This window comes from Camelus bactrianus, chromosome 3 (genome assembly GCF_048773025.1).
Source record: "Camelus bactrianus isolate YW-2024 breed Bactrian camel chromosome 3, ASM4877302v1, whole genome shotgun sequence".
NCBI lineage: Eukaryota > Metazoa > Chordata > Mammalia > Artiodactyla > Camelidae > Camelus > Camelus bactrianus.
Genome location: NC_133541.1, coordinates 161,235,419 through 161,249,849, shown reverse-complemented (window position 1 = coordinate 161,249,849; position 14,431 = coordinate 161,235,419).

The window sequence follows — 14,431 nt, the reverse complement described above, 5'->3', positions numbered from 1 at the left end:
TGTGTGGGAAACCTTCAATCACCTAGCTTGTTGGGATCACACAGTTTCGTTAGAGCCGGGAAATTCACTGCTTACATATATAATGGGAAGTACTATCTCCAATTCGGTGTTACAGTGAAAACTTCATGAACTTCAATCTGGCAAGAGGAAAACATACTGAAAACCCAGTAGAAGTCTTTCTAGTAGAAACCATTCCATTTAAGCTAGATGAACGAACTTCTCTCCACATGCTCATTTATGAGATTTAATTGTGAAGCCATCAATCTCCTTGCTTGTTGGGAACACACAGTTTCTTTTATGTGGGGACTACACTTCTTATATATGTATATGGATGTACTAGCTCAAACTCGGTTTTATCGTGAAAACATCATGAAAATCAAACCGGCAGTAGAAAACATACTGAGAAACCCGAGTACGTGTTTCTACAAACCCATTCCCTTTATGCTAGATTATCGAACGTCTATTCACATTTTCAATTCTGACTTTTAAATGAGTATGAAAGCCGTCAATCACGTAGCTTGTTGGGAACACACAGTTTCTTTTGTGTGGAAAATTAAGCTAAATAAATATATTTTGGGAGGTACAAGCTCCAACTCGGTTTTTCAGTGAGAACTGCATGAATCTCCAACGGGCACTAGGAAAACATACTGAGAAACCAGAGCAAGTGTTTCGACTGCAACCCATTATTTCATGCTAGATGAATGAACGTCTCTCCACTTGCACAATTCTGACAGTTAAGTTGTGTGAAAGTCTTCAATCAGCTAGCTTGTTGGGAACACAGTTTCTTATGAGTGGGTAAATTCACTACATTTGTGTAAATGTGAAGATACTAGTTCCAACTGGGATTTACAATGAAAACTGCATGAAATTCAAACCAGCACTAGGAAGCTTACTGAGAATCCAGTGTAGGTGTTTCTACTGCAAACCATTCCCTTTATTATAGACAAATGAATATCTCTCCACATTCTCAATATTCAGAACTGAATGAGTGTTGAAGCCATCCTTCACCTACCTTGTTGGAAACCCAGAGTTTCAGTCCAATGGAAACTACCCTTATTTCATATATATGGGGACTTTCTAGCACGGACTCGGTTTTACACTGCAAACCGCTTTTATTTGAAACCGGCTTTGAGAAACATGCTGACAACTCAGAAAATGTGTTTCTGTATATCACTTAACCTTCAATGCTGGATGAAAAAACGCCTCTCCACAGTCTTACTTCTGACATCTGAATTTGTTTTGGAGACGTCCTACACCTATCTTTTTGGAAAACCAGATTTTCTGGTATAGGGGAACTACGCAACTTACATATCTAAGGGGAGGCACTTGCTCCAACGTGGTTTTCCACACTAAATCGCTTTTACATTGAAAACGGTGTTAGGAAACATGCTGAAATTTTAGAGAATGTGTGTCTATAATACCTCTGCATTTTATGCTGCATGAAGGAACTCCTCTCAACATGCTCAATTTTCATAACTGTATGAGTGTGGAAACCGTATTTCACCCAGCTTGTTGGAAACCCAGAGTTCCAGTCCAAGGTAAACTACGCTCCTTCCATATATATCGGGACGTACTAGTACAAACTCGATTTTACAGTGCAAACCGCCTTTACTTGAAACCGGCTATGAGAAACATGCATAGAAATCAGAGTATTTCTTTCTGTATGTCCCTTAACCTTCAATGCTGGATGAAGGAACGCCACTCCACAAGCTCACTTCGGATATCTGAATGTGTCTTGGAGCCATTCTTCAACTAACTTGTTGGAAACGCAGAGTTTGTGGTATAGAGGAATTAAGCTGCTTACATATCTAAGGGGAGGCACTAGCTCCAACTTGGTTTTCCACAGCAAACCGGTTTTACATTGAAAACGGAGGTAGGAAACCTGCTGAGATAACAGTGTGTGTGAAGAATACCTCTGCATTTTATGCTGCATGAAAGAACGTCTCTCCACATGCTCAATTTTCTGAGCTGTATGAGTATGGAAGCCATACTTCACCTAGCTTGTTGGAAACCCAGAGTTTCAGTCCAAGGTAAACTACGCTGCTTTAATATATATGGGGACGTACTGGCACCAACAAGGTTTTTCACAGTAAACCACTTTTATTTCAAACCGACTTTGAGGAACATGCTGAGAAATCAGAGTAATTATTTCTGTCACATAACCTTCCATGCTGGATGAAAGAAAGCCTCCCCACAAGCTCACTTCTGACATCTGAGTTTGTGTTGGAGCCGTCCTTCAGCTAACTTGTTGGAAACCCAGAGTTTCTGGTATAGGGGAACTACGCTACTTACATATCTAAGGGGAGGCACTCGCTCCTAAGTGGTTTTCCACAGCAAACTGGATTTACATTGAAAAAGGCGTTAGGAAACATGTTTAGAAATCAGAGAATTTGTGTCTCGAATACCTCTGCCTTTTATGCTGCATGAAGGAACGCGTCTCAACATAATCAATTATCAGATCTGTATGAGTGTGAAAGCCGTTCTTCACCTAGCTTTTTGGAAACTCAGTGTTTCAGTCCAAGGTAAACTACGCTGCTTTCCAATATATGGGGATGTACTAGCACGAACTCGATTTTTTTCACTGCAAACCACTTTTACTTGAAAACGGCTTTGAGAAACATGCTGAGAAATCAGAGTACTTGTTTCTGTATGTAACTTAACCTTCAAGGCTGGATGAAAGAAACCTCTCCACAAGCTCACTTTTGACATCTGAATTTCTCTTCGAGCCGTCCTTCACCTAACTTGTTGGAACCCCAGAGTTTCTTGTATAGAGGAACTATGCAACTTACATATGTAAGGGGGGGCTCTCGCTCCAACTTCGTTTTCCAGATCAAACCACTTTTACATTGAAACCGGCATAAGAAACACGGTCAGAAATCAGAGAATGTGTGTCTAGAAGTCCCTCTGCCTTTTATGCTGAAGGAACGCCTCTCCACATGCTCAATTTTCAGGAATGTAGGAGTGTGGAAGCCGCATTTCACCTAGCTTGTTGGAAACCCAGACTTTCAGTCCAATGTAAACTTCGCTGCTTACATATATATGGGGATGTACTAGCACGAACTCAGCTTTTCACTGCAAACCGCTTTTACTTGAAACCGGGTTTAAGAAACACTGAGAAATCAGAGAACGTGTTTGTACATCTCACTCTGACTTTTATGTTTACTGTGAAACGCTGGTTTCAAAAAAATTACTTTGCTTTGGTAAACTGCTTTGAATCGTGTTCCTCTGCTTTGATATGTAAATTGGGTAGTTCCCGTATTCCAGAAACTCTGGTTTTCCAACATGTTAGGAGAAGGACGTCTCCAACACAAATTCAAATGTCAGAAGTGATCTTGTGGAGAGGCGTACTTTCATCCAGCATTGAAGGTTAAGTGACATACAGAAATACTTATTCTGAATTCTCAGCATGTTTCCTAATGCCAGTTTCTAAGGAAGAGTGGTTTGCTGTGGAAAACCGCTTTGGAGCGAGAGCCTCTGCTTAGATATGTAAGCAGCGTAGTTCCCCTAGACCAGAAACCCTTGTTCTCGAAGAAGTAATGTGAAGAATGGCTTCAACTCACATTTAGATGTCAGAAGTGAGCATGTTGGGAGGCGTTCCTTCTTCCACCATTGAAGGTTAAGTGACATACTGAAACACTCACTCTGATTTCTTAGCATGTTTCTGAAATCCGTTTCAAGTAAAAACGTTTTGCAGTGGAAATGCGAGTTGGTGCTAGGACGTCCCCAAATATAAGAAAGCAGCGTAGTTCCCCTAGTCCTGAAACTATGGTTCCCAACAGGTTAGGTGAAAGACGGCTTCCGTACATATACAGATTTGAAAATTTAGCATGTGGAGTGAAGTTCTTTCACCCATCATAAAAGGCAGAGTGACATGTAGAAACACATTCTCTGATTTCTCAGCCTGTTTACTAACGCTGGTTTCAAAGTAAAAGTGGTTTGCTTAGGAAAACCTCGTTGGAGCGAGTGCCTCCGGTTAGATATGTAAGTAGCGTAGTTCCCCTAGACCAGAAACTCTGGTTGTCCAACAAGTTAGGTGAAGGACAGCTCCAACACACATTCAAATGTCAGAAGTTATCATGTGGAGAGGCGTTCTTTCATCCAGCATTGAAGGTTAAGTGACATACTGAAACACTTACACTGATTTCTCAGTATGTTTTTCAGAGCCGGTTGCAAGTAAACGCGGTTTGCAGTGTAAAACCTTTTTGGTACTAGTGCATCCCAATAGATATGTATGTAGCGTAGTTTCCCTATCCCAAAAACTGTGGGTTCCCAATTAGCTAGTTGAAGGATGGCTTCCAAACTCATACATATCTAAAAATTGAGCATGTGGTGTGGAGTTCTTTCATACAGCATAAAAGATGGAGTGACATATAGAAACACTAACTCTTATTTCTCAGCATGATTCTGAAAGCCGGTTTCAAGTGAAAGCTCTTTGGAACGGAAAAGCCTCCTGGAGATTGTGCCTCACCTTATACAAGTAAGTACCTTAATTCCCTGAGGCCAGAAACTATGGGTTCTCAAAAACCTTGGTGAAGGTTGGCTTCTACTCACATATGTTTCCAAAATGGAACAAGTGCAGAAGCATTCCTTTATCTTACCTAAACAGCAAGGCTTCATCTCAAGCACTTACCATGATTTCTCTGCATGTTTACTTGAGTAGATTTAAAGCTAAAAGCATTTTTCGCTCAGAAACCTAGTTAGAGCTTATTCCTGCTGTTATATATATCGGTCGGGCAGTGCCCCAACACCACAGTTCTGTGCTTCCAGCAGTGTTGGTGAAGGATGGCTTCCACACACTTTCGGTTTCCTCTCCTCCTCACTCTTCTGCTTAGACATCAATGCAGGTTGTGTATTGTGGAAGCCAAGGATTTATTTTTCATTTAGGATCATCCTCGGAGAAAACTGAGACCTGCTTCTGCTTCTTTTCCCTGCTAGATTTCCCCTTGTTGCATTTCAAATCCTCAACAGTGAGTTCCTTTAACCAAGTAATTATTTCAAAAAAATGAGCAGGTTTCCATAGGGCCATTTCTTCTTTTATATTCTTGCTTTTTAATACCTCCCTTCCATCTCTTTATCTCCAGTTGTCTTATTTCTATGTCCTTTGGTTTGGGCTGATGGCTAATCAGCATTAGTGTAGAAATTGTGGCTTGATATTACTGATCTATATTCTTTCCATGGATATTTGATTTATCATTGGATTTTAGGGAAGATAGTTTCTTTAAAAAAATTCTGGTAAGTAACTTGTGGGGGATACTGATTCTCTTGACCTAGAATTATAATGCTTAATTTCTGAATAAGTGATACTTTCATAGAGCTCAAAATTCCAAAGGTTTGAGTGTCACCACTGTCCCGAAGCCTTTTATACTTTTCTTTGGGGGCACTCAGAACTGAGTGTGTGTGTGTGTGTGTGAGTGTGGCCTTCTGAAGTTAGTTTAGCCTGAAATGAGCAAAGACAAGTACCCCCCGTTTTACACAGATGACTTTCACAAATTGATACCTTTTAAAAATATATGAACTGTAATGTTGTATAATTTTACAAGAGGCAGTGAACTTCAGGGCTGTCAGCAATGGAGGCAGAACAGTTGGAGGGAAAGCAGGTACTCGTGCTCAGTGGCTGAAGTCACACAACATCCACGGCCACCTCTGGTTAATCATATAGAGTTGGTGCTGTCTGCAGGCATTCAGGGCTGTGCCCCCCTCCCCACCAAAGATATATATTAGGAAAAGTGTTGAGACTCAGTATAAGAAACAATAAAGAATTAGTAAGGGGAATTGAGTTTATTGTTTTTAAAAAGAAAAATTAGCATCCAGGTAGTTTAATTTCAGCTCCTAATAGATTGATGTGTTGACATTCACAAGGATGCGAAAAACACCTGCAAGATCTTGTGGCGGCACCGGAGACTCTGAAGCAGCAATCACCACACACATAGTTCACTGCTGCCCTTGACAGCCTTATAGAATTACTTGATTAAGAAAAGGCCATAGATGTTAAATATCATCATTTTGAGAAACCAGTTCTTTTGAAATCTTATATACAAATGTAACTGAATTGGATAAAGAAATGCTAAATGTGTAATAAAGTATCCAAAGAGGTAATGATTACTGAAATCACCACAAATTGAAGAGGACCACAGCATAATGTGCATATATATTTTAAAGATCTGGAAGAATCAGCTTAGCAGTATATTCAAGACATCTAGAGATGATGTCAAAAGGGGGTGTCTTTGGATAGCTTTTTGTGAATGTTAGAGTGAAGTCAGGGTCAGGTACACAAATTAGGTTTAAAAGCAAAAGGTGAAACAGATTTCTTTTCAAAAATCTATTGTGTCTGTTTAGAAATCATCAAATCCATGGGTCAAGGTAAGAAAAGGAAAAAAAAAAAACTAGTGACCACGTGACTGTTTCAGGAGCTGGTAATAAAATGACAGTTGACAATTGTGTAAATTAGATATGTTCTTGGTGCCCAACTGACCCAAATATTTTTAGTCCATGTGCCAAAAATATATCAAGGAATAAATAGTGATCTATGTTTTGTCAGATCTTTTATCCCCCCTTCAAGCCTGCATTGTGATTGGGAAACTAAGAACTTCTACTGCAGGGAGGGGGATTTTCAGAAATGGAATGTCCCCCAACTGAGAAAATAAAGAAAATGTAGCCGTATACTGTAGAGACACAGGGAGATCTGTTGAGCCAGATGACACTTGCTTTACTGTCAACTAGTAGGAGGTGCAGGTTTTGATGAATTGGGTACCATGTTGCTGCCTTTCTCAAGGTATTGCCCAAGGCTCTTGAGAAGCGATGAATTGGGGCCAAGGAATTAGCCTCCGATTGCCCTTTGCCATAGATGTTGTCTGTATTCTCCAATTTTAAGCTTTAGCTTAGACAAGTTGTAGCGTCTTGCCAAGTGAGCTACAGACAGGAAGTGAGTCTTGAAGCATACGGCTCTTTCTTCCTCACTGCAGCAGAGAACCACTGCATTGGAGCATCCTGAGATGTCATCGATGGTCATTTTTCATGTTAGGAATCAGTAAGGATGCTATGTCCACATGTATGTGGAGGGTAAGATTTCAGTCTCTAAAGTGGTAATGATGGGTTGACCTTTTCACTTAAAGAGTCTCACATCAACAAATGCGTGTCTGTTCTGGACCAAGAAGAAGCAAGTGTTTGAAAAAGAATAGCTTGAAAGGTCAGTGGGACATGTCAGGCATCTTCTTCATGTCTTCAAGTTCGGGTATCAAAAATGCTTTTCCTATCCTGAGTGATACTGACAATTTGCCGTGTTCTGTGCCTCATGAATACCAAAGGCTTTCCTAAATAATATATCTAGAAATGGTAACATTCTTGATATGTGTTAAACCGGGGGAGATGAAGTAATTAAAATTAGTTCCAAATACTGATTTTTTTAAGGACATCAATTTTATAGAAACTTTTGAAGAATTAAAGTGACAGAAAACTTCAAAGCACTTTTCCTTCTGGTAAGAAAGGGTTCTGTATTCCTTTACTGATGAATGTAACATAGAATCAGTACTAATATTGTTTGTATTGTACTTAGTGTTTACAGAGTGATTCACAGATATTCTCCTATTTCATTTGTGCAATGACCTCTGGAAGGTAAGATTTCCTAGTTATGCTTTTTAATGTCTATTTTTAGCTCTGTCTAAAAGCAGATTGATTGAGCCCCATTTGCTCAATTTAGAAGGCTGGACTGATTAATTGTGTCAGAACATTCCAGGAGGCAGAGGAAAGGAAGATACATGGGTTCTACATGATGGAAACTGCTCCTGAAATGATTTGACCAGCAGCCTTATCCATTTTTCCCAAGGCTGGAAACAGAACACAACCCAAGACATGGAAAACAGGGAGCCCATGTGACCACAGCCTTGGCATGTATAGTCACGGCTGTACTCCTGTGCCTTAGAGAGGAGGATGCTTTTGGTCTCTGTTCTACAAACTCTGTTTTGCTTCATCTCCACAGTGTCTTGTTTTATTGGCATATGCTGAAACTTGATTTACATTTCATACCATTAAAACAAATATCAAGATCTCTTTATCATTTATTAGCTATTTGGTAAATAGTTTTTGGTGAATATTGAACTTTATTATTAGGTCTTACCATGTCAATGTACAACACCTAGTTCCCCAGATAACAGCAGTGGCTTAAACATGCTAAAATTGTATTTCCCTCTTATATAAAGAAGTCAAGCAATCGGTAGCCCAGGGCTGGTTTGCATGATGGCCACTGGGTCAGAGAACAAGATGCCTGTTATCTTCAGCCCATCAACATGATGGCCCAAATTGGCTGCCTAAGGGTCAACCATCAGGTCCACATTCCAGGAGCAGAAAGGAGGGAAGAAATGTGCTTCAGTTCCCTTTTGGGATGGTTCTGTAAAGTCCCTTGTAGCTTTCCTGCTTTTATTTTGCTTTAGACAGAGGGCTGAGAGACAGCTTTCTATGAGGTAAGCTCAATTCAGGACCAGCCATCTCCCTTGAGGGGAGGGGAGGGAGTGGGCGGGAAGGAACCGATCATCCTGCACATGGTGTAAGACACCACGATGAGCCGCCGGGGGCCTCTGCAGTCCGTCCATTGCTTCGGGCTGCACTGAGCAGTTGGTAACGGTTGAGATTTTCACATAGAGGTGCGTGTATGCTGGACCAATTGCTCGGTTCATTTAAACTAGTGGCGACCAGAGCACGTTGGAAAACACATTTGTTCTCACCTTCTAGCCAGTGACCCTCTCGCCAGGTTTCTGTCCTGCTGTTCATTTCCACGTTATTTTCCAAGACTCCCGGAGGAAATGTAAGCAGCCTGATGCTCAAATGCTTTTCTGTGTGATTCCCCCCTTGTTCTTTGCAGGAACAATAATTTGCCTAGAAAAGAGTGGACGAAATTCCAACCCTCCATTTCTTTAAAGCTCTGAGATTTGGTGTTAGGAAATAGAAGAAAATTCCAGAAACACCCTTAAGAAACATTATTCTTTCAAATGTGATTTGGAACAGCAAAGGACAATATATTTTATAGAACAATTTTTAAGACAACTGAATTGGCAGTAAGTTCACATAATGAAACTTCCAACAAGTCTTTATATTTCTCCTGGAAATTCCTTGGTTCTTGGTGTAAATTATTAATAATTAATATCAGCTTTCTATTCTTTCTCTTCCTGTAGTTGTAGAGTTAACATGAAAATAGCTTCTTGTGTCACTGAGAAAGCCTCCTGGTCAGCCTTCTAGTTAAACAGCATGTGTGCATTTCGGTGGCAGGTTTGCTAAATATTAGTTTTCAGGCACTTGAGGGATGCCCATCACACCAGCACTGCGGGAGCCTATTTCTCACCCACGACCAGGTGAGACCCTCCTTTCTTCCGCTGCCTCGCCCAGGCCCCAGCATTCTGGTTCTTTCTCATGACCCATTTTCATAAAGTTCAGCCCTGCACCAGCCGAGCAAGTCTTGGTTTCTCAAAGACCAGGGTCTTAGTTCTAGGCTTTCTGTTAAAGGACCGTGTATAAAATCAGGAAACTTTATATGTCTTTTGAGGCCTCAGGATCTCTGCAAATAAAACAAGAACTTGAGTTACAATACTATTCTTTTCCACTTCTGAATTTCTAAAACTCCACACAATAGCTTTTTTATTAATTAGCTAAAAATTTTTCCAGAATATATTTTTCGAAGATTCACAAATATGTGTTAATTTATATTTAAAGATGCTATATTAAAGAAATGGAATAATTATTTACTTTTAAAAAGTAATTTAAGTCAAGAAATGTTTGATACTGAATGTTTACTATGAGTTCAAGTATGTAAGCTTAATTTTTGTGGTACTGTCAATAAACAACACAGCGTGAGAGTTCTGGGTTAAGTTTTATCTGGGGCAAAATGAGGACCAGAACCCAGGTGACAACATCTCAGAGAGCTCGGAGGAACTGCTCTGAAGATGAGGGGGAGCTCAGCATAATATGAGATTTCATTGAAGGGGGACGTGCCGTCAAGTATACGTTAAGTCCGAGGCTGCTGCTTGTCGAGGAACAGGTGTCTCTGTTAATGATTTTAGTGCTTTTCTAGATAGGAGGAAATGCAAGAATTTGGGCTCTTAATGTTTCCTGAAAATGTCTAACTATCTGAAGGCTTTTCTGCCCATTTTCCCAGAGCACAGAGCGACCCATTCCTGATCTCCACACAGAATTATTTTCAGAGGGTGTTGAAGGTCAGCAGCTGCAGTGGCTCATGACTTAATCAAATCAGAGGCAGATGGCAAGTGCCAATTTTTATTTGACAATATGTATATATTGTAGGAAAAAATTCACTTTTCAACCCTACCCCTGTTTTACTTTTAGTTAGAGATCACCTGATAACTGTTAGATGACTTAAGTCAGACGAGGGGTTGAAGGAGTCATCTCTTGAGCCAGCCAGTGCTCTATGTCAGCCTCCTTGATCACATTCAATTTTCTTTCTCTTCAAACAGCATGCATCTGATATTATGAAGTTTGGAGCCTGTCCTGAGCACATGGGTTCTGGAAGTGGCCCTGTTCCTGTGGTCTTTGTTTATTCTGTGAATTATGGTGTGAATCTTTATGTGCCCAAGCTTCATCAAAATTTCAAACTTAAATGATTTAAATATGGGAGATGGATGCCAAGTTCTGGGAATAGATTTTCAGGATAACAGCCAGGATTGGTAAAAAGTAGGGAGAATGGCTACAGCCTTTAAAAAGAAATGTTATTTTACAATTTCTGGCAGATAAATTAAAGTGCTTGTTGGGATTCTGTCAGGAATGTTTAATTGGGAGACCTATCTCCCATTTTCATGAAATAAAGTAATTTTATTATATGTTTAGTGCCTACTGCCTAACAAATAAGTATCTCCTATGCATATAGTTTTATCGTTTAATCTCTACAAAGATTCCCTGGAGAACACAAGTGTCACAGGTGAGGGAACCAAGATCGTCCAGGGTATGTGGCTGGAAGGCAGATGGGCTGGATGGCTTACCCTCCTTCAGGCTGATACAGAGACACCAAGGTTTATTGACAAGCGTGTTGTTGAAGTGGTTTATTTAATACTTTGCTTCCTTGATGAAGTGGATCTTTTGAAATTGTTTATGTCTGGATTATCTTCCCCTCTCTCCTCTGCCTCAGGACTTCTCCTCATAAGTAGTATGAATTCAGCCTGAACTGATTCAGGAAAATCAGAAAATAAAAAATTAGCCCACACAAATGCCTGATAAGTCTTTGTATTTCAGTACTTCCTAAAACTCTTAGAAACGCAAGGAAGGTGTGTTACCTCGGGGACTGAGTGCATTTCAAGTGTGAGAAATGTAAGTGTGATCTGGTAAAGGCACAGGCTCTATAGACAGTGATCCGGGTTTGGATACTGGCTCCCCTAAGTACTGGAAACATGACCACCCAAAGCCTCAGTTTCTTCATGTGTTAAATGGGCTGATGGAGCTCACCTCCAAGTGGCTAAGTCAAAATGAGATGGTACGAGTGACTCTCAGGCAGAATGCTTGTCAAAGTGCTAGTTGCTCTTGCTGCTTTATAATGTCTTCTTAGGTATTTCCATTGTCCATTGGCTTGCAAATATCTCCTCATTTGATTTAAAAAAAATAGCATGCCCTAAAAATTTTAAAAATAACGAATGAAGATTTACTGATTAATGCTGGGTGTATTTTTATAGGTCATTTATTAAAAAAAAAAGTAGGAGTTCTCTAAAGAGAATTTATTCTGTGTGCCTAGAATATGATTCAGTTAAAAATGATTTTCCTTTAAATACTTTTCAGAAATTATCTGTGATATTTTTCTTGAATAGTAGTTTAAGATTTCTGAGGAGGTTTTACATTTAGAAAAGTTTATTCTTGTAACAATTGACACGTTAAATAAATGTTTCAAACCCTGGACAGCATAAAGCCCTGGCTTTTTTTTTTTTTAATATATATAATTTTGGTGGTTAGTGCTATGACATATTATTTATTAACGGTTTTGATTTTGCTTCTGGGTTGTCCTAGGTTTCGGCGCATGTGCCTGGGAAGGTATCTCGGGCAAAGATGATTATTTAAGAAGGTTGTCATTGTAAATGCTCTCAAGAGGATTAAACAAATTCCACAGCAAATAAATGAACATGTTTGGAAGGTTTTCCACCCTCATGTAATTTCCAGAAAACAGACATGGTTCACTTGCTAAACCAAACACACAGGTACAGTAATGAGCCTGGCTCACATGACTGGACAGCACCGAGGGAGCCTCATCTATTGGCGTGGGTTACGCTGCAGGAAGCGCAACTGAAATTTTAATTAGAATTTATTTCCAGCGAGTGCTGCTTCCGCGTTTTTCTCCCCAAAGTAAGGAAGCGCCCTCTTTGCCTGACCATCAGTCTGCAGAGCCCCGCGGCTCACACACTCCCCTGTTCATCAGAAGGCTGATGGAGCCAGTTTGCTTAGACACACTTAGCTACACTCGCAGCGGGGATCATCAGTCTCTTCTGTGTGTTCACCTCCACGTGCAGGGGAGAAAATCGATTTTTGCTGCCGACAAACGCTAATTGACTACCAGTTGTTTCAGAGGGACTGTGATGTTGAAAACTGGTGTCCCTTTCATTTTTATATGTTGGATGCTGACAAATTGCACGGCCACACCCCCACTGTAAGTACACCCACCAGGGAGGGTGTCGGAGTTTGAATCTGTGTGTTTTAGTATTCTGATTCTGGCACTTGTCAGCTTTCAGTGTTCTTGCTGGGTTTGGGAGACTATTTCTCGAGCGATTTCTTTGGCTACCTATAAATTTGCAAAGCCGTCTCCTTCAGTGGGGTTCCGATGAGTTGAGTTGGGAGGGGCATGTGAAATTGAGGCTGGCAGAGAGGTGCAATGAAAACTAGCCACCATCTGGTTACCTCTCATTTTTTATGGGCCAAAGATGCTTGTCTTCTTTTCTTTCCTCCTCCATCCATCCCTTCAGGTCAGGGAGTCGTCTTCAAGAATTTCATCCTAAAATGTAAAGTAATGATGAAGGCAGTGTGTTTCTGTTGTTGATTTCATTTGATTTGCATTCATTGTTAAAGATTTTCTGGTGAGGTTCTTATGAGCTCTTAAAAGCTGGAAGAGCTGCACAACCAAGGAGAGAAAGTCAGAGAAACGAGTCAGCGGCCCCTGTGAAGTCTGCGGGACGAAGGCAGGAGGTGGGGCAGAGGCAGCACCGTGGCCTCCACTGCAGCCCTGTGGGCAACGTGCGCATGTAAAGCCAGCGTCTCTTGTCACCATGTGTTCTAACAGGACTCCCACTAAAGGAATGCGAGATTTGGGGAGGCCTTACCTTTTACCCTCTGGTCAAACATCTTTAATGCTGACTGTATTTATTAAAGATGACACAGAGATCACCTGCAGAGCGTGAGGGAGCAGTGCTTGCTTCCTGTCTTGCCCGCCCCAGGCTCACTCATCAGATACCTGATTCTCGCAGGCACTGCAGTGCCCGTTGGGGGAGCTCTGCTCCTGGGGGTCTCTGCTCCTGTGGGGGGAGCTCTGCTTCTCGGGGAGCTGGGCATGGGAGTGCGCACATTGGAGCCGGCCGCACCAGCGCTGATACTTCTCTACATGTTGAGCCCTTTGTGTAAGTAGTAGAGGTGGGATCCAGTGTCTTCCTGTGTCTATGGAGTTCTCCAGCAAAGCCAACTTGGAGGAAAGAAAGAAAATGCCTACTGTTCCATGACTGTGTCCTAAGGGTTTAAAGCTCATGCGGAGCACACGTGAGATCTCATTCAGTAAATATTCTGGGGTCTTTACTCTGACTTGTCATGAATTTTGCATTCTCATAATGTTATTTCTCTTAAAACATGTCTAAGCAACCATTTTTGTGTGATGGTTATCGTGCGTAAGTGTCCTGAAGAAACTGTTGTGGATGGAAGTGTGGGCATCAGTGGTACAAGAATGTTTGGTGGCCCTGGGGGCTGCCCGAGCTCCACACCGTTTGTTACCAGCAGTCTTTCAGATTGCATGTTATTCCAGAGCTCACCGGGGCTCCCATCTCTCACTACGTGACTTGAGAGAATATTTGTTCAGAGGGTAGGGGACAGGATGCTTCCAAGTCTGGGTTCTGGGGTTCCCTGTCTAAAGGTGGCACTGGCACAAATCCTTTATTCATGGAGTAATGAAGCCCCCCAGTCTCGTGGCTAATTGGGACACCGTGTCCTTCATGTTAGGAGCTGGAGGGCTTGGGTTAGGCCCCCAAACCTGTTTTTTGGTGAGCTTTCAGTCCTATAACTCCACCTGGGTTGTCCCGTTTCAGTCACATGACTTTGATTTTTGCAGGTAGGTGTGACTCCTGGATAGTGCCTGGGACTTCCTGGTTTCCCCTACAGTAGGGACACTGAAGAAAGTTCACCCCATAAGGTGTGTCCGGGGGCCTCAAGGACAAGTAGGGACCCACAGACTGATGTCTGGATGGGTGGCGATCAG